At 41.4% G+C, this 22,033-nt stretch overlaps 1 protein-coding gene across 1 annotated transcript in view; it reads right to left on the bottom strand.

The window, feature by feature from the left end:
- gal3st3 (galactose-3-O-sulfotransferase 3) overlaps positions 1-20,541 on the bottom strand; it is a 31,795-nt gene extending 11,254 nt beyond the window's left edge. The window contains exon 1 of the mRNA XM_048236952.1: positions 20,255-20,541. The gene's annotated coding sequence lies outside the window, so the exon portion shown is untranslated. The remainder of the gene's footprint in view (positions 1-20,254) is intronic.
- Between the last annotated feature and the right edge of the window lie 1,492 nt (positions 20,542-22,033).

The raw sequence follows: 22,033 nt of genomic DNA, 5'->3' as shown, positions 1-22,033 counted from the left end.
TAAGACTAGGCTTATGCCATGCGCGGGAAAACATTCTGCTAGTATTTAACTGCCTCTTATGCCCTTGTAAAAACAAGAGAAAAGACAGCTCAAAAAGATAAAAAGGTTCACAAATAGTTGTTTACGTATCCCATATCTACTGTACCACCATCGTTAGCATCTGTGTCCATTTGTTCATGCTAAAGCCCACCTTTGTCACTATGTACACACGCAGTGTCTTCCTCCATCCTATGGACCCTTTCAACAATAAAAACAAAAACAATGCTTGAACGTTCTATTTGGGCCCCAATCTACTTCCTCTGCATTAAGATAACATATGGAATGTTAAAACGGAAGTCTTGTGGGGCCAACTATAATGCTGATAATGTAACTCTCTTGAAAGGGTCTATACACTCTAACTGTGCATCCTTCCCTCCTACGTCTCCTATGCAGTTTATCTCCTCTCCCCCTTGCTGACCTGTGTGCTGACTACAACGCTGCCCCTCTGGGAGATGCTCACTCGCTCATCTCCATTTCTGCTGGCCGTGCCCTCGCTACTCCCTCTCTCTCTCTCTCTCTCTCTCTCTCTTTTTTTTCTGCCCACAGTGCCAACCCTGACCTCTTTGTTCTGCCCACTCAGTCTTGCCCTCTCCTCTCCTCTCGTCTAACTGGGCCCTCTGGGTTTCAGATCATCTCTCACTCCCCTGCCACACACACTTTCTCTCTCTCTCTCTCTGTCTTCTTCCTCCCTCCATCTCTCACTCTCTTCCTCTATCTCTCTATACGACTCTCTCTCACTCTCTCTTCCTCTATCCCTCCCTCTCTCTCCTTTCAGCCATGCATCTCTTCAGCCAGCTATCTCTACTCAGCCTCCCTCTAAGGGTGGGTAAATTTGGACGGTTGAGTGTGTGTGTGTGTGTCTGTGTGTGTGTGTGTGTGGCGGTGATGGTGAGCTAAGCTCAAGGGTGCCAGTGTGAAATCCAGCCTGGACACCCTGGCTTGACATTGGCACTCATATGTGGGCACTGCTATGGTCAGCTAACCAGAGGGAGGGGGGTGTGGTTTCCTAAAATGCCCCAAATTGAAAAAAAGTCATTCACCCCCCATAATTCCATTGGGTTAACTGGAACGGCAGACTTGCCATGCCAATAATACCCCACAGCTTCATGTTTAAATGTGTGTCTGGTGTGTGTGTGTGTGTGTGTATGTGTGTGTGTGTGTGTGTGTGTGTGTGTGTGTGTGTGTGTGTGTGTGTGTGTGTGTGTAATAGGGTCACAGTAACCCTGTCATTAAGCCATTAAGCTCACTGATGAACAGGATTAATTGGCTTGTTAACACTAATGTAGGGGTTAGCTGAAGGCCTTAAAGGTATTGGACTGACTGTTGATTACAAACAGACAAACACACACACACACACACACACACACACACACACACACACTCACACACACACTCTAACAGACGATAATGGTTGTATTGATGGCTGATAATAGCCGGCTGGTGAGATGGAGGCCATCAGATCAAACAAATGGTGGGAACAGACAATGGAGAGAGAGAGGGAGAGGGGGGGAAGAACAGGGGGAGACAGAGGAAGAGAGGGCTGTAAAGAAATGGAAAGAGAGCAAGAAACCAAGAAAGAGAGGGCAGCGGCAGAGAGAGTGGATGGATGGAGAGAGTGAAGCAGCGAGGGGATGAGAAAGGGAGCGAGGGAGAGAGAGAGTGATGGAGAAAGAGAGAATGAGTAAAAACAAGCAGGAAATGCAGTGCAGTATCCCCCCAAACACAGACACACATACACACACACACACACCCCACCACCCACTGGGCACTGCCTGTAGGCACACAGGGGAAGTGGGTACACTGTCACAGTGGGAGGCAGGGAAACAGCGAACCCAGCACACAGAGCACAGGGACATCAGAGGTGTGTGTGGTCCCACCTCACCTGCCCCAGGCACTGCAGCACAGGAGACAGTGTGTGTATGCGTGTGTGTGCGTGTGTGCCATGCAAACTGATTTGCAGCTTCCTCAGTACCGCCTTCTCCTCACACACATTTAACAACCAAACCCAATTTAGGTGACATGACACACATGCATTTAAATAAATCACTTGAAATCGTATATACATCGCATTTGTATGGTTTTGTTTACATCCTGATGCATGTATGAATTCATCTGCCCACTTTGGATTCTCTCTTCTCCTCCTCAACACACATACATACACAAACATACAAGTTAGCTCAAACACCCACACAAACATTCAAGTTAGCTCAAACACACACACAAACATACAAGTTAGCTCAAACACACACAGAAACATACAAGTTTAGCTCACTCACACGCAAACACACACATACACAAACATACAAGTTTAGCTCACTCACACGCAAACACACACATACACAAACATACAAGTTTAGCTCACTCACACGCAAACACACACACACACACAAACATACAAGTTTAGCTCACTCACACGCAAACACACACATACACAAACATACAAGTTAGCTCACTCACACGCAAACACACACATACACAAACATACAAGTTAGCTCACTCAGAAACAAACACAAACACACATACTGTACACACCCAAATTAAGTCATAAACTTAAAAACTCTTTCACCAAAAATTTCAAGCACTACCAATAAAACCCTTGGGAAAAAATGGAAACTTTGCTTTCTCTCCTTTTCAGAACCATTTCATACCAGCCCAAACCAAAGATTTCCCATTACACGGGGTAGGCGCAGAACCATTTCATACCAGCCCAAACCAAAAATTTCTCATTACACGGGGTCGGCGCAGAACCATTTCATACCAGCCCAAACCAAAAATTTCTCATTACACGGGGTCGGCGCAGAACCATTTCATACCAGCCCAAACCAAAGATTTCCCATTAAACACATTCACGGGGTCGCCGCAGAAGAGGTCCATTTTCTGCTACAGTTTCACTCTTCTTTTGAGTGACCGCCCCTGCACTAGCACATATTATACGAGGAACATGAGACCCTTAAGCGCTCCTTTGAGCTTCGGGCGCCTGTGGTCCAGCAGGGTTTGCCTCGTGGGTTTTGTGCAAAAGGGGGGTTGCATTCAGTGAGCAGTCACTATTTTTTTTTTCAGTCACTCTTTTTCACTCTTCCTTTCATTCTTTCATTCTCACTGAATAAAGCAAACAAGGCTCGCAAAACAAACAGCTCGTTCCCGGCGACACACATCAATACGTTCAGCGATCGCTAATGGACTTCAATGTCTGTAGAGTGGTCGTGGTGGCTAGAGTGGGGGGTTGCTATACTGTCCAACCCCCTCCCAAACTCACCCCCTTGGTCTTAAGGGGGGGCTCAAGCTACCACGCTTTCAAAAGCTGCATTGTGCCGTTTCATTGGACCAACAACAACAGCTTCTGGTTGATGGTGGTTAAGTAAATGTGACAGTACAAAAGAGACCAAGTTGAACCTAAGACCTGAGATGTGAAAGGTAGCACACTGACTCTAAATCTAGGTCAATCACATCAGCAACACACAATTAATGTATTGTGAAACTTAATTACTGTACTCTTATTATATTGAAACATTGAAATTAAGTTTACATTGAAGTACTAAATAATTCTAACATTAATTTGTTTGCATAACATCACTGAGTTGTTATTCAGCTGTCATGAATGTCTTTCATGGTCGTATGTTATATTTAATGATGTGATGGCAAAGTAATAATACCACTCTGATTAAAGCAGTGGTTCTTAACTGATCTGGCATTGGAACCCACAATTTCCCATGTTCATTAAATCGCGACCCATATATTTTTTTAGCGTTCAAGCCATGCAAAGTGGCTGTAGGCTTACTTGGTTGGAACATGCGGATGTTTGGCATTACATCTGTGAAGTCTTCAACTTTCAAAGTACTCGACAGGTTTGACTTTGACAGCGGTGCCTTGTTTCCATGTGGCATTTTAGTTTTGATGGTTTCATGCTGTCATGTGCCAGCAATTCGCTGCACACTGGGATTTCTGTCCTAATTTGTCCTCAATTTAAGTGAATCCATATCCTAGCCTACTTCAAATATTCAGGGTTGCAACCTACTTGCGTTCACCTCTAAAATTATGTCTTAACATGACCCGTCACATAAACATTGTCTATGTCCATGGCAATGATTGACATAGGCTACAAATGAAGTCTATAAAAATAAAGGTCTAACATTAGATCTGATTAAGGTAGCATTTTAATTTGGCCATTTAATAATAACAAGAATAATAATAATAATTATTAAACCACAAGCTTAAGAAACACTGTTAAAGTATGTTTTTGTTGATATTTTCTTTATAGGTTTTGATCTGTAGAGTTCAGCAGTCCCCCCAAAAACATCTAATTCATCAATTTGAGAAGTGCTGGTAAACAGAAGAAGGAACAGACACAAAAACAAACAAACAAACCACCAGACTAACGCTGAGACTGACTCCCATTCGATCTGTCTAAACTCCCTGCTGTTTCATTTACCCACAAATCCCCCATCTTCCCTGGAGAGAGAGAGAGAGAGAGAGATGCAAACAGAGGAGGAGGGATGGAGGGGTTGGTTGGTTGGTGTCCACTTGCTTGGGTTTATCCTCTTAAATCCTCTGAAATGACTATGGGATATGAAAAGACCAAACAACTCCACCTTAGTAGACACACATCAGAAATAGGAAGCTGGACTAGGAAGCGGACTAGCTGGACCAACTGACCATCATACATCATAGTGCGTGTTGATGTTTGACACATCAAATGTTATAACCATGACAAACAATGTCTGTGACCTTGCCTTGTAAATTATTAACAGTAATGGGTGTTATGTCAAAACAATAGGTAACTACGACGGAGTATTAGGGCCACACATGAAGGAAAAAATATTTTTGCCATGACGAGATTAAACTCGCCATGTCGACATTAAACTCGACATTTCGAGAATAAAGTTGAAATGTAATGTCGACTTTAATCTCAAAGTATCGACTTTAAAGTTGCCATGTCGACATTAAACTCGACAACTTGAAATATCATATCTAGCCTACTTTAATCTCGACGTGTCGACTTTAAAGTCGACATGCTGACATTAAACTCGAAATAAAGTTTAAACATAGCCTACAGTTTAAACTATGTAGCCTACATGTAATTGTAGGTTTATTTCAGATAGATTGCTAGATTGCAGATATTCAGGTAGATTGCGTCTTCTCATTGCCGTCATCGTGAAGCGCTGTATCTCGCGGTTATACCATGCACTATTATATAGCTAGAATAATACATGTTTCCAATGATATAATGTTTCTATAGTAGGCTACAAAATGTTATTTCACTCTGTTTTACGTGGGTAAGGCCACCGCACATCCAAATAACGGCCCTCATGACCCACAGACCGTTAACATGGCAAAACTATTTGTTCTAAAACTGCTTTTCCATGTCTCACCTGCAATACATATAGGAGGCTATAAACACAGATATGTATAAGTATATAGGCCTATACTCTTTTGATCCTGTGAGGGAATATGTGTGCATTTACTTAGAATACATGGGGTTGCCTGGTCGGGATGACAGCTTCATTCGTCCCTCCAGACATTTAGCAGTTTGCATCCATTACAAACAAACATGCAATGTGAAAGTCTGGGATTGGGGAGCACTTAGTATACCTAGTCTAGTGCATAAGCATGAAGTTGAACCTTAGATGAAAAACACTATTTAATAATAGGCCTACAATAAATAAATAAACTGCTAATGACGTTGACTTTTGACCATCGCATTTATCGCCTGTAACTCCGTGATAACAGGAAAGCATTTGGCTGAGCAACGGATATTATGTTCTATGTTTTGTCCACATGATGTAGGCCTAGGCCTATGTCTAATCATTGTCTAATCCTCCCTTTCAATCGTCCCGAGCGGTCGTTCTCTCTCCAAACTAACTTTATTCTCAAAATGTTGAGTTTAATGTCAACACGTCGAGATTAAAGTCGACATGATATTTCAACTTTATTCTCGAAATTGTCGACTTTAAAGTCGACATGTCGAGTTTAATCTCGCCATGGCAAAAAAAAAAAAATTCTTCATGTGTGGCCCTAATACTCCATGTAGGTGATGCCTTTAATCTAGCCATCTAAATAATCTTATCTTTTTATAAAAGGCATATTTCCATAACAATAATTTCCTTGGCCTGTAAGGGAGTTGGGATATCCAAACAGACCAAACACCTTTCATCACGTTGCTTTAAAATGACTATAATTATTATCACTAAGGATATTAAAAAAAAATTTATTGTCATATTATCCTCAACAAGTTGGAAAATCACTATACCTATCCTGTCGTTTATTTGGTGGATTTCTTTGACAGATTAGCAGTAACATTGCACTTTGATGGCCTTCTATGTTGATGAACACCTGCTGGAACAGCAACACTCTGTCAGACAGCAGCTCGTTTTCACAGTTTTTGTAACTCCAAATTCACTGCAAGCTTCTCACTCCCCTCTAGAAGAAAATCAATACGTTTCGGAGTGGGATTGCTTCTGTTGGCCTGTGCCTTGCTGATTGATCTGACTTGGCAGGGGGCTCAGCATTTCGGTGCGGTGGGGGATCTGTAGCTGCCATAGCCTACAGCCGCAGTGGTGACCATTTCTAGCAAGCAAGATGTTCCACTTCTTTCATTTCAAGTCTGACAAGTGCTTTATTCCCACCACGTGGACAGATAATAAACACCTCAAAGGAAGATAAGACACCAATAAAAAAAAAGTCTGTTCTGGCGGATATGTAGTCCCAGATGCTCCGGGACCAAGGAGTGAATCGAGATGTGTTTACATAAGACACAAAGATGATGCTGCCAAATTGGACCAGAAATAGCAAACAGCCACACTATAATCACACTCTCATCAAGTGCCTCTCACGGCCGATTAATAGCAGCGCTGTAAACAGTTTTCACTGCTTACAAAACCACATTACCGGCTTTTTCGCGCAACCCCATCCCCCGTCCCGATGGCCACTGTGGCAGGAAAAAGCTGGCATTACTGCAATTACTGATGCTCTTGTAAAATGCCGAGCGCCTCTGCTTGTTTTGTGTTACAGGCTAGTGCCGAGGCCGTCTGTTCTCTTTATCTGCAGACTACAGGGAGAGGGGAAGAAGAGCTCCAAAGTTGGATGGGCACGCATGCTCATCAAGATGCAACAAGGGCATCTTTTAAAAATAGCCTGTTATCACAGGGGGGCATTTGATGTATGCCCATACACTTACCACATGCATCTGGGTGGTCGTAATTAAACTTACACATTTTTACCACTGTTAGTTTACGACTGCACAATGTTATCTGACACAGGAGAAGAGAGAGACTGGAAGGTTAGGAGGAGCTTGTTTCTCATTAAAATAATTTTCAACAGTCAGCGGTTTTTAAGAGAGGTGGAATTAAAATACTATGGAAAGTTGAAAAATTGTAAAACAAATAGTGAGTCTCTGTCCATACAAAGTGCCTTGAATGAGTTTTTTCACAGGGATGACATGCAAAATAGAAAGATGTGGTCCGCCTTCACCTCACCACAAGTCGTAAACTTTACCCTTACATAAAATGCCATAATATGACCGCCACATGATGTTGCCTACTAATGCAATCATTTCCAATCCCAATTCCTATGTGTGTGTGTATTGAAAGTTGACGGTTACAACACGTTATAAAATACAACATTGCACCTTCATCATGTCTATTACTTATTACAGAGTCCTGGTTAATGATTCCATGGAAGTCCGTGGACTACTGGCTTCATTGGATGTAGTGAGTTTTTTTTCCATCTCACATAAAAAATAAAATAAAATTAGCTGTTTTATTATGTCAACATACCTTATTGTTTCCCATTTATTGACTTATTTGTGGCGGCCCACCACAATATCAACAATGACCACCACACAATGATTTTCTATGTTGTACTATTTAAATGGGATGAAATCCTTTCATTGTATAGCTATGTGCACCTTTGCGCAGTCTCTTCTTGTCTCTCTCTCTCTCTCTCAATGAACCTGCATGCATGTTTAAAGAAAACATTAATAATTGTTGTTGGCATCATAACAATGCTGCACAGATTTGTTTAAAACCGTTGCATTCAAGTTAACTCTGTAATCCCCCCCTCCCTCATCGATCATATAGGGCGCCCTGGTTAATAATTAAATGGCGCATCGAACCCGATGGTGAAACAACGACCACAGAGTCATTCAGAATGTGACTTATTAAAACGATGTGGTCAGACTAGTCACAGTAAATACCTTACGAAATTCACATGTAAACCAGACGTCACTGCTATGTGGCTGACGATGACCATGACCAGAGCGCGAGCACCAGGAGCGCAGGCCCCGCGGCGTCCCGACGGGGATAATCTCTGCGGCCGAGCAGCAGCATCGGGCGTGCTCTCATGTGGACATCACGTCCAGCCGGAGGACGGCATTACAAAACGAGAATGTAACAATCAGGGTCCCGACTTCCCGCACGGTCTTTACAAGAGCGGCTCAAGCAGATGGCGCGGCCTCGGGCTGAGCTTTGTTGTCCGGTGCAATGAGACGGAGAGACGGAGAGAGAGAGGGAGAGAGGGAGGGAGAGAGAGAGGGAGAGAGGGAGGGAGAGAAGGAGGGAGGACAAAAACACAGACTGTAGATTGAAAACGACTGAAACGATTGAAATGGCTGAGAATAATGCATTGAAGGAGTGATAGATAGATCACAACAGGAGATGTGGGAAATAAATAGATATGTGAGATAGAAATAGACAGAGAGAGGAGTAGTTCGCACACTGAAAGAAAAGACTTAAACAAAGTCTACAGAAAGGAGTTTTCCATTTAATTTTGGGAGCAAGAGCAGACGTTTCAGCCGTCCGGCTATTCTCAATGCTACATAGAAATAGACAGAAATGGGGATTCTGAACGATAAAGTTAGTGTGTGTGTGTGTGCATGAATATGTGTGTGTATGCTTGTGTGTGTGTACTGTATGTGTGTGTGTGTGTGTGTGTGTGTGTGTGTGTGTGTGTGTGTGTGTGTGTGCATGCGCGCATGTGTGTGAGTGAGAGAGAAAGATAGCGAGCGGGAGTAATGTGATTTCATTGGAGCGGCCGCAGAGGGCCTCTGTTAAGTCCATTATCAGATCTCATCTGACACCCCTGTGGTCACTGAGATGGACTCGGGAAGAACAGACTAGACTGACACTGTGTGTGTGTGGGTGGAGGTAGAGAGCAGTGGCAAGATCTAGCTGTAACAGGCTGATACTTTTAGAGGATGGTTTGAAAAACAGGGGTGGAGGTAGAGAGCAGTGGCAAGATCTAGCTGTAACAGGCTGATACTTTAGAGGATGGTTTGAAAAACAGGGGGTGGAGGTAGAGAGCAGTGGCAAGATCTAGCTGTAACAGGCTGATACTTTAGAGGATGGTTTGAAAAACAGGGGGGGGCGGTAACTGAGATGGCTCTTAAACCCCCCAATAAGAGACACAGTCTGCTCCATCTCACTGAAATCTGCAGACGGGTTAGAGATAGATGCAAACAACAGTACACACACGTACAATAGAGCAACCCTTCACCAAACAGGTAGCTGTTTTGCTGTGTGCCTTTTTCTCACACTCACCTGTGGGCACTACTCTCATTCACACACAAACGAAACCGGAACACATTTAGAGTTGGCCCTTCTCACACACACATACACACACACAGACATAGAGACACCGACACACACTGTAATAAGTCTTAAGTCCTAAAAAAAAACATAGTTCCACTGTCCGGTGAAATACCATCTGTGCGCTGAGAGGGTCCCTGAGTGGCTATTTTGTCTGTTTTATTGTCTAATGTGGTAAAGACAGAGAACTGAAATGAACAGAGACCCTCAGACAGACAGAGAGGAGAGATGACACAATTAGCTGCTCCATACTGCAGTCCGGGGACCACTGGCTTTATAAGATGGGCTTTCTGGCTTTCTCTATGAATGTGTGTGTGACAGAGAGAAAGTGTGAGAGAGAGTGAGAGTGAGAGAAATTGTTGGGTAAAACAGTTTTTCCACACATGCCCCAGACACCTAACACTGATTAACAGTTTTAACTTTGTCAGATCTGTTGTCATTTACAGGACCAAAATGGCACTGTGATATCTGAAATCCAGGATGTCTTCTCCACTCACGCATGGCTAAGTATCTCATTGAACTTTCTCTTAATTACATGCTATCCTCTTCCTTTGGCTTGACCTTCCGGAGCACTGGGATGTCTTTCAGAACACACATCCCATACGGGATCACTATGGACTGGAACCAGAGCCTTCCGGTCTTTTCCGTCCCCAATGATTATAAAAATATACAGTATTTAACTGTATGTAAAAAGTATAGGGCATGTATCAGGAGTAGAGAACAAAATAACAGGTAAATGGTACTATCATATTACATTTCAACAGTGAAACTGTATTTACTCTATCCCTCTCACACATGCACATGTAACTCTGACTGTGCTACCATCTTAGTCCAACTTTGAATCCAGAAAAATGTTTACCTAACTGACATGTCTATCTATACTAGCCTTCATCGGGCACCTTCAACAATTGTGTGGTATGAGCTCTGTTGAACCTTGAGTCCAGAAAGTGTTGTGCGTGGTGTACCTATGGGTGTTTTGTCCTCCTCTCCAGAGACTGGCTAGTCTTTCACCGTGGGAACTCTAAAGGAGTACCAATTCAAGAGAACACCACCGGTGACAGGGAGACTACGGTGTGTGTGTGTGTGTGAGTGAGTGAGAGAAAGAGAGAGAGTATTTTTAAGAGAGGAGTTGCATTTCGGTGGATAGGAGAGTTGTTTGTGTGTGTGTGTGTGTGTGTGTTTGTCGAACAGTGGTAGCCACCTGAGATGTCCAAAATTACTGTGTCCATGTTCCATGACGCTACCCATACAAAAAAGCCAGGTATCATACACTTTTAGGCCCATGTCATGTAGCTCCCCATGACAACCCCGTGGGTCTATATGATGACAAATTAACAGAATAATGACAACAATTCTTCAACAAATATAGTATACGATAGTATTTCAGCAAAAAATACTATCCAGAAAAAAAGTTATCTCTGCAGTGTTCGTTAGACGGATTGATATAAGAAATCATACACACAGCACACATCCTAACTGTAGAGAAAGTATCTGCACTAGAAATATGTATACTGAAAGGGTGGGAGTGTTTGATTGATTAAATAAATAAATACTGATAACAGAATCAGCAAATTAGAGTGTATACATGTACTGTACAGCCCCCGAATGCTCGATGGTTTTTTAAGCCCCCACCGTCGACTTCAAGGCAGTGCTGCGTCTGTCGACTTCAAGGCACCTAATCCTAACCTTAACCCTGACCCTAGCCTAACCCTAGTGCCTTCCATGCAGCGCTGCCTGGAAGACAAATACTATGTCTAAAACGTGTTCTTAAGGCTAAAATGCTTTATGGAATAGCCATCATTGACATCTGTGGCTTTGAAAATACTGCATGTAACATGACTTAGTTTCCATGTTTGGAAAGGATAATGTTCACCTGTAGGGGCCAAAGGCTGAAGAGAGACAAACATATTAAACTCTATGGTACACTATCCAATACAGCATAAATACTGCATTTACATTGTAATTAAAGTAGTCTGTTCATGTTTTTCCTATGATAAAACATTTTTATGATGCTAATGACCTACATCCTACCATTTAATAGCTTAACTGGGTTATCAAAGTCCATCTTCAAGCTAGGTGGTGTAATTTATTTTATATATATAAAACAGAATTGAATTGAATATTTCTCTCTCCAGTGGGGTTAAGGCCATAGGAAAGAAGAATGGTTGATTAGAGTAAACAGAAAACAGGTTAAATAGTTTAAATAGGTTAAATAGTAGAAATAGTGTTTCACTGCTCTTATCTGAAATCAACTTGATGATTGTACAAAAGGCTCTTGTTGGGGTTGTTTAATACACCTGGATTCAGGGTCTTGGTGCATTCATGATTTACTATGGCCAGAATTTGTAAGGTCTGCCGCATTATTAAGCTGCCATTGACCTCTGAAGTTCGCCTACAAAAAATGGGCAAAGATAGTAGCTTTTTGTAGGCAAACGTCTATGGCTGAGAAATAAAACAAGGAATTTACCACGAGTAACTACAACATGTGGCTAAAAAGTCCAAGCTCCTAGATATAACTAATATGTGGCTAAAAAGTCCAAGCTCCTACATATAACTAATATGTGGCTAAAAATTCCAAGCTCCTAGATATACACCAATCCGCCGCGAACTTTATGGGCGCTGCCATCTTGCCTGCCGCCATTACTGCGTTCCTGCGGAGTGTGACGGTGTGACACTTGCCAGTGCCTTCTAATGGCTTTTCAATGAAAGCATCCTGTCAGAGAATATCAAATAGGAGATCCTGCTCATGAAAAAATGTCAGGTGAAAGGGAACATTGGGTAGATGTCAGGCAGTGGCCAAAACTTACCAATGAAGGTAATTTACTGACAACATAATGTATTAAGACGTGTATTAATTAATGACAACAATAAGCCGAATGCTATCATTAGTAGCTGTGTTGCTAATATCACAAGCTTCAGAAGTTGCAAATAACTATTAGCCACGACCACTTGTAGCAGTTAAATACATGTTCTTACAGGTATTCAGGATTATTTTATTAATCGTATGTATTTCATCCACTTTTAACGCACATCTTGGTCCTCCACTCGACAAGGAACTCTGTGTAATCCGTAAGCCTGTAAACATGGGCACTCAATGTGCAACAAAGGTTTGTGAATTTCACAAACGGTTTAATTCTAGGTCTGTATATTCTTACTGTTGTTAAAACAGCCGACCACACAACACGCTTTTCCTGGCATCACTGGACAGCATACGTACTAAATAAAAATTAAGAAAAAGAAGATTTCACATCTACAGCTAACGTCTGCTACAGCCGCCTACAGGACCAACACATTACTTTGCTACTTCCTTAGCAGCAATGCAACGCAGTAATGGCGGCGCTGCTTTACTTCCGTGTTTCGCCGGATTTGTGTATAACTAACATGTGGCTAAAAAGTTCAAGCTCCTAGATTTAACTAATATGTGGCTGGCTCTCTTAATACTAATATTTTTCAATGAACACTGAATGTATAAGTAGGCCTTCCAAAATAATAAGAAAAAAAACCCTCTGCAAACACCAGAAAGAATATTTTGAAGATCAATACACAAAACAACACTGTGATCTTTTTAAATATGATTACCGGTACTGTATGTTGTTACATAGTCATAAATATGGAGATATTATATAAGTTTGTCAACATCTTATTATATTTATGTTTATTGTATTTCGCAGATGCTTTTGTCCAAGCAAATATTGATATTATTTTGAGTAAGAGAAGGACAACAGAATATACTCACAGGTGCAGGCTACAATTGCAATTCAAAACACGTATGGTCAGATTCAGCGTCCTGCTCCTGAATTCATCCTCTAGCTGTCTGCTCTGTGTGAGCCCTCAAAAACAAGTGTTCATACGGACTCTGCAAACAGGAAATACAGTCGTTCGGGCCATAAACCAAGTCATAACCCATTCCAGCCAACCAGAGAACACACTGCTTCAGGAGCATGGCAAGAAGGGTGTAATGAGATTGACTGTTGAGCTAAATATTTTGGCCATAATCGAGCCAGAGTGGCGGTCTCCAGCCCCTTTTGATATCTCTCTTTTATCCGACCACTGGCTACGCCCCAGTTCTGCCAACCACCATCATCCTGCACTGACCCTAAGCTGACCTCAGTCTATAGGAGCCAAGCATGGGCAATACATAATTACTGAAACTAAGAAACAGACACCAGTGCAGATAAAGACACATCAGAAGACGGGTGGACAGAAAACAACGGAGTAGATCAAATAAGAAATGTAGTCAACTGCATGTCAAACAGAGGAAAACCAGAGCAAACCAGAGAGATTTGAGAAGCGAGCATTTTTAAAGTGAGAAATGAGAAGCACAAAGCTGTGGAGAGGAAAGAGGGGTGCCAAATCAGGGTAAACCTACTCTAATGCTGATGGATGGCAACCAATCAATCCTCCATCCATCATTCCATCTCTCTATCCCTCTATCTTTCTATCCTTCCTTCCTCTGCATTTGTGATTTCTGTGGCCTTCCGACAGGCCATGCACGCTACTGCAGAAGCTGCCAAGTTAGCAAAGAGGTGTTAGCGCAGCACTAATCCAGGCCAGGGGTTTGTTTAATCTGGGAGGTCTTTGGGATGCTGGACGATGGCTGTCCAAAAGGGAGATAAAACAGAGGCAAGGCACGGGCCTTTTTGATGCTTACTTGGTATTTAATTACTGAGACAGCTGTAGGGGGACAACATTTCGTTGCAGCCCCTCTTCATGCAAGAGGTGTGGTAAAAAGTAGTGCCCCAGCCCATAGATGTGATATGTTCTTTCATTAACTTTTTTTGGCTGAGAAATCAAGTCAAGTCAAGTCACTTTTATTTATATAGCGCAGAAAGAGCATCTCTGTTCACACAAGCTGACATTATATTGATATTTGTTAACAACTGTCGCACAACCATGTCTTAGTCATATTTTCATATACAGACACAGGGAAGTCAGAGTCAGAGTCTATTTGTAAATTCCACTGTTACAATGAACAAAAAATAATTCAAGAACAAGAGTAAGAGAAAGAAAATAGTAGAAAACAATAATTCATTAATTAATCATATATCACTGTAACAGAAGAAAAAGGAAAATGAAAAACTTTAAGGAAATGTTTTACTAAATTTCTGGCACTTTTGAATCTTTAAAGGCAGACATAAGGTGTTCTACTCTGTGGCGATGCTGTTGCCATGGTGAATGCCCTAGTATTTCTTAGCCCATGAATCAGGGACTGAACAGGGTCATCGGAAATATTTTCTGGCACAAACGTACTACAGACACTAATGAACTCATTAAAAAGTTAATCATAGGACATTTTAGCAAAGCCCCAGATGTCAGAAAAAGCAGAATCAAAATGCAGCCTGCCCGACTCCCTTTCGGAAACAGCACCTCTCACTTTTCCATCTTGCTAGGAAGGCCTGGAAGCTCTTTTGAGAAAGCAATGAAAGGAAGGAGTCACTGGAACAAACAGATGTTGAAGTTGCTTATTTTTTTCATCTCTGAACGGTGCAGTAAAAGACTAACGTTTTGATGGTTTACATCTTCATCAGAGTCCCTCTCTTCACCTCATTTTGTGACCATTCTACTATTGGACAGACCACCGCACCAATTTATATTCCTGTGAAGCCAAATCTACACACTGAGCCTGTAGCCTTCAGGCATGCGATGGTCATTTCCCTTCTCCAACGAGTAATGTCTGTACACCCAGAAGAAGCTTACTGTGTTAGAGGCTCAGTAGCTGGGGATGTCTTCGGGCCAATCCCTTGAAGGATGCAATTAAAAGTTAACCTATGAGATGAACCGTGATGAAAGACCCCTCCGCCCATTTGAAAGCTCACTGACCCGGATGGGACATAAACAGACTCAGGTTAAGGACGTACAGATTTGTTGGAGCGTATGAAACCCACTGGTCAAAACAAGAGAGAACTACAAGAAGAAGCTTGAAACAATTCAGCGGTCATGACATTTTTCATCTCAACCATTTTGAATGCTGCATGAATGATGACGGACCAAGTCATACACCAACTAACTGTCCAATTTTCAGAGAAAAACCTAGATTACATAACAAAATATGGTTATGCTTAGTCCAAAACACAAGACAGGATAGAAAAAATAAGAGTGTCACCATGATTAAGTAGCTCTTTGTTTAAGACCCATAAAAGGAAAGAACATTCACACACTTGTAGGCTCACACTTCTTAAAGCACTCGTTATGCTCCTTAGAAATTTTAGGCGAATTACAAATGAGCTTGTATATGTTAGCCATGCCCGCCCAGAGTAACAAGATCCCACAAAAAGCCATCTCAAACCATGTTGCATGCCGGAGCTGTAAAAGTGCAAACCAGGTTTTTAGCACCACTTGGGCACACGGCAGAGAAGGCTGATTTTTAAAATGTGCAAATGAACAGGCATCTGGAGTTACAGATGACGGTAATGCTAAATAAGAAAGAGAGAAAATAGCTTGTGGCTAACCAGGCGGCACTAAATAGATCAGGGTAGTCCAGTAAAAGAGCTGGTCTAGTAAGTTAACCACAATGTGAAAAGTTGAATAGCCTCTAAAAGAGTGTGCCTACACTACCTGTCCTCTTCTTGAATTCTCCCATCAAGAGTCTTGGGTTCATTTGAATATTTCATGTTTATGTATTACTGTGCCATGCCAGTAAAGCAATAAAATTTGCATCACCTAATGATACTGTGGATCAGGAGTACTGTTTTTTTCTATGTCTGACGGGAGAGCGAGGATGCTCAGATCAGCATAACTGCATGGGAACAGCAGTGGCATGTGCTGTGTGCATGTGTTTTAGATCCCTAGCCCCTCTTACATTACCCACAAGTTATTGATAACATTAACAAGTTTGATCAATCATGTTCTTTTAAAACATTGCCTTTGACCAGGCGTAGTTTTTTCGCCAATGCCACAGATATGCACAGACTTGCCGTCCAGATTAGACTAGGCACAGAGGCAGTCAATAATTTATTATTTGGTAATGTGATGGCCCCTTGCAGTAAAATACATCACCGTAATGACTTTCACTGAGGTAGGTTTGTTGTCTAAGCACCGCCATATTGAGCTATGAGAAGATGAAATGGCTTAACGCTATGCAGGGCTACTGGACTTGTGAGAGGAAAGTGTTTGTCCTATGTCCACTATATACTGAGTTAAAGTTCAACTCTTAAATACAAGAGTGCACTGAAGGTGTAGAATAGGTGTAGCCTACTCAGAAACCTTTTCTAAAGGTATGAAAGAGGAGGGTTTTAAGGAATGCCAGTGACCTACACGAAACAACAACAGTGGAACATGTTGTTCAATACACCAAGAGCCATTTTCCCCTAAAGTTTTGGTCTTTATGGTGTATGGACCTGTTTGACATTTAAAAAATTCTACATTAATTAACTTCACAGACCATATATAGGCCAACGCTTGACATTTAACATCCAATTACTCCAAATAAATTATGAGAACTCTTTAGTGATTCAAGCACAGTTTATGAAACAAATACCTCGGCTTGGTGATGCTTAGACAACGGTCATTTGTTTGTATAGTCCATTGGATGTTATGCTTTAGAGAGGCAACCGATGTAAGTTTTAAAATGACTATGTATTTCAGTACAGTCAGGCGTGCTGTGTGAGGGCACATTTATATTTTGGTCCCCTTCAAATAATGTTCACAAAGCACTGAATATGAACTACTGTCCACAAACATTCTACCCTCCTATTACTGTATGTTGTGTTTGTCAAAATACATGTTAACTTTTCCCCCCTAAAATCTACACCCACTGTTGCTGATTGTATGTACTGTATTTTTCTGTACACCTACTGATGTCTGCTGGTCAATGTGACTCAGACGCTTTCATTTGTTCTTGTCTGTGTAAACAGTTAACTTCACAATTGCATTGTTGTTATGACAGCTTTTAGTAAGTGGGACGTTGGACATCAGCATTGTCTCAAGCGAAACAAGGACAATAGATGAACTGGTGCAGGGTTGAGAGCAGTGGGCCGTGGATGCTAACTGCATGAAATTCTTATTTTACATGATGTTCTTCCAACTTCAAAGAGGCTCAGTCAATGGGTTGGTGCGACAGAAGCTGTAAGTTTTACACCATGGCTCTTTAAAACATATTCTGTCTGGTTGTAAAACAAGCCTGACCCAGGGTCACTACACCTGCAGACATAATCAAGATTTAAAGGATAATTCAGGTGTGATTTTGACCTAAAGTGTGTTGAAACATGATAACGAGTGTGAATGTATATCTCATAGCTCACCTCGGCTTGTCCCCTGCACTCAGAAATCTGGCGCTAGTTAGCCAATGCTACCAACACAGTGTTTCGTTGTGGTGCCTCGGGCATCGGCCTAGCCATGCAAATAAATCACCGTTTTACACCATTTACGAGGCTCAAAGTAGCTCCATACTTCATTGGTAGACTTCCGAGGGCCTTGACATTTAAAACGAGACATAGAGAACTTTGAAAAAGCACTGGTAGTTTATTTACAAGACGATTTATACAGACAGTACCTTAAGGAATTTTACTGTTCGACGCCATCTTGAATTTAGTCACGATAAGTCGAGCGACGAGTATGACCGAACAGGCTTTGCATTAGAACAGACGAATATGAACGAACAGACTTTGCATTAGCATTATGACATCATAAAGATTAGAATGCAATCAACCGCACCTGTGCTCTCACTTACTGCAGCAACTTCAATGGAACCTAATCCATTGAACTGGATAGCTCACTTTTCTCTTCCTCACTTTCATTCACTTCTTTTTCTTCACTGCATCCATTAAACTACCTGTCTATCAACATCTATTAAACTATCTTCCTATACACATCTATTAATTCACTATTAAATCATTTTACTATTTAAACTACTCAACTATTGATCTGTTCAGCCATTCCGACTGTCAGTTGTCATCAGTTATGACTCCCGCCAACTGTTTTCTCTGCCTAAAACTGTTTCAAAATAAAAGTCCTCACTACAATTATTCCCTATTAAATAATTTAACCATTTAAGCTACTAAACTATTTAACTATTCAGCCATTCCAACTGTCAGTTGTCATCAACTATGGCTCCCGTCAACTGTTTCTTTTCCCCATAGTCTTTGCATTGGCACTATGACATCACAATGGGCTAATTAAATTGATTTGCACCTGTATCTGCTAGCTGCTCAACTAGGCCCCATCAAAGAGCCAGTTAAACTGATTGCAACTGTATCAACTGCTTTCTGGTCAACTAGGCCAACTCTCTCTGTCTCTCCATTCTACAAGAATATAAGGCATATTCCATCCAACTTTCTATCCATTCATCCTCTTCAAACCATTCACTCATCCACCCATTAAACTATCTACAGTATCAACATCCATTAAACAATCTGCCTATCAACATCCATTCAACTTTCGGTCTATCAACATCCATTACACTATCTACATTCAACTTTTAAACTATATACTCTGTTTCAGGCTTTAAACAATCTGGCTCTCTTAAGACTACAGATCCTGTTCAACTATTTCCTCTGCCCACAACTGTTTCAGAAATAAATGTCCTCACAATTCACTATTAAATAATTTAACTATTTTAACTACTTAACTATTTAACTATTCAGCCATTTCAACGGTCAGTTGTCATCAACTATGACTTTCTCTGCCCACAACTGTTTCCAAATAAAAGTTTGTTTTGCATTTTTATGTTAATATATGTTTTGCATTTTCATGCACAAGTAATTGTAATTTCCTCGAAATTACATTTTCTAGTTAACGTTCATTGCCTTAAGTCACCTTAAAAATACTCTGATTGGATATTCGTTGTAGCTTAAATTGAGTAAATAATTTACAAATGTCAAGGTGATTACTTTCCTCAAATATTTAGAGTTAGTTTGCCTTTTGGGATTTTCAGATTGAGCATCTGAAATGTAAAGTTGTCTTATGCCAGCTGAAAACGTTAAAGCCACCTAAATCTATAGGGTAATTTTACAAGTCATGCTGTTAAACTTGACTGCAGAGGCACATTGCTGTAGCATAATTAACATAATCACGCTATTCATATTGATGATCGTTTTTCCATAGTCTGTAGAATGTAGACTTCCAGGTTTTACACATTTTCTCAGGTGACCAGTAGGCTATTGGAATGGATTACAACTCCAATAATATTCTGAAGAATCATGGAAAATATCGCAGGCCCATAAGCAATGATTCCTAGGCTTTTGCAACCTCACTCCTCCGTTGTAATAAAATATTTTTCCCGGTGACGTTTCCAATTTTTTAATCAGAATAGGCTAATGTGCTACATATCGACCCAGCAGCCTGAATGTTTGTGTCCGAGAAAAGACTGACAAGGACATGTGGATTATAGCTCGCATAACGATGGGTTTATGATATAATTGCAGCCAAAAGGGTGCATGGAAGCCTCGTATTGAGTCATCTACAGACTAGCCGTGGGTTATCCTATTGCAGGGTCGCTGTAGGCTGCTACGTTGGACAATAGCCTAATAGACTGCAGAAACAACGTTTCTTTCTGCAATCACCTGATAGCTACACCAGCTTTAGATGTCGCCGGTTAAATTCATTGTTGAATGACACAAAAGCATAAAACGCGAGTTGTCACTGCTTTTGAATCGCAGTTGCAAACTGAACAAAGGCAAAATGGTATTTACACCCACCTTTGTCATGTCGCGACAGCGCGGAGATTGATTGAACTGCCGTTATCCTCAGCGGACGGCTGGGTTTGTGGTCGTCTCACCGGCGTCCTATCTGCAGTCAAACCTGAAATCTCCCGACTTTCCCCGTTCAAACTAATGTTAAAGAACAACAAGAGTAGAGGACTTTTGGAGCGCTATAGGCTACCGAAATAGAAGGATTGGACAATTGTCTTGCGGGAGGCGACAGCGTCTCGTGTGAGCTACAGTGCGTTGTGCTTGCCAGGTCGGCACTGTCAACGGTGCTCCAAGACTCCTCGTGCGCAGACAGACTGGCATGCCTCCCCAACCGGTTTTTTTTTTTTTTTGCCTCTGCGCGAGCACACACACACACACACATGAATGAGAGGAGGGGGGAGTCGACGGCAGTGCATTAAAAAGCCGCGATTATTAAATTGGAGATTAGAAACTAGAGACCAGGGGTCGCGGATCGGTTTTTATAGCACATCTTCAGGGTTATGAAGTGCGCAGCACAACGGACTACGTGCTTTACTGTACAGCGAAGGCAGGAATTCTTTCGGGACACAATGGACCACTGTGGTGCGGTCAATTTGCGTCTATCGCTCAAGAACCTGTTCAGCAAGTCGTGCGCTCGCCATGCTTGAACATATTCGATCATGGGCGTATATTTGCGTAGGGACTTAAGGACGTGTCCACACCAATGTCAAATGACGACTGAAATGTCCCCACCGAAAAAGCGCCTCGTGCGAATGGTTAAATAATTTCCCACTTCCTTCACTGACGCCTATAGACTAAACGGGCTCCCAAAACCACGATCGTTGATCCCCAAATTTCTCTCTCATATTGCTCCTCATACCCCCTGAAAACTGTCAAAAAATCTAGCCCGACGTTTTTATCATTTTTGATGCACGTCTAATCCCAGGACAAAGCACTGACCTCTTCCTGAGGGTAGGCTACTTCAAGGTATAATTCCAAAGGAGCCAGATATAGGCTATAGCCTACACCTACCCGAACTTTGAAATTGCAATCAGTGACTGCACTGTAAAAAACTCTCTGCGTTTACTTAAAAAAACAAGTCAACACATTTCACTAGCTTTTTTGAGTAATTTCAACTTGACAGTGAAGAACTCAAATAATCAAGTTAAATCAACAAATGCTCCCAACTTGAAATATCTAGTAATGCAAACTTAGTATTGTGAGTAAGGTGGACTTACAGTAGGTTAGCAACTCAAAAAGTCAAGTTGAATCAAGTGCTTTTAACTTGAAATATCTAGTAATGCCAATTTAGTATTGTAAGTAAGGTGGACTTACAATAGGTTGGCAACTCAAAAATTCAAGTTGAATCAAAAGTTCTTCCAACTTAAAAAAAACAAGTCAACACATTTCACTAGCTTTTTTGAGTAAGTTTTACTTGACAGTAAATAACTTAGATAATCAAGTTGAATCAACAAATGCTCCCAACTTGAAAATATATATCAATTCCAACTAATACATTGACTCTAACAAGAAAAAACAAGTCTATCGGGAGAATGAAGCTTTTCAAAGTTGAAACATAGCTATTAAAAACTATTTTCGCAGCCCCATGTCACAGGAGAGATGTGGGCTCACCCTTCTATTAATTGAAAAAGACTTTACCTGCAAGCTGACCTATGCTTTCATTGCTGAGTTTGCGGCAAAGAAAGCAAGAAATGTTTTTTTTTTTTTATTAATGTTTTTGGCAGACAGCAGAACATACAGAGCATAGACATCCGGTGCAGTGGAAATTACAAACATACAATCAGC

The sequence above is a fragment of the Alosa alosa genome, chromosome 24 (genome assembly GCF_017589495.1).
Source record: "Alosa alosa isolate M-15738 ecotype Scorff River chromosome 24, AALO_Geno_1.1, whole genome shotgun sequence".
Classification (NCBI taxonomy): Eukaryota; Metazoa; Chordata; class Actinopteri; order Clupeiformes; family Clupeidae; genus Alosa; species Alosa alosa.
Note: the sequence above shows the minus strand (reverse complement) of the source record. Positions and strands in the feature narration are given on the sequence as shown.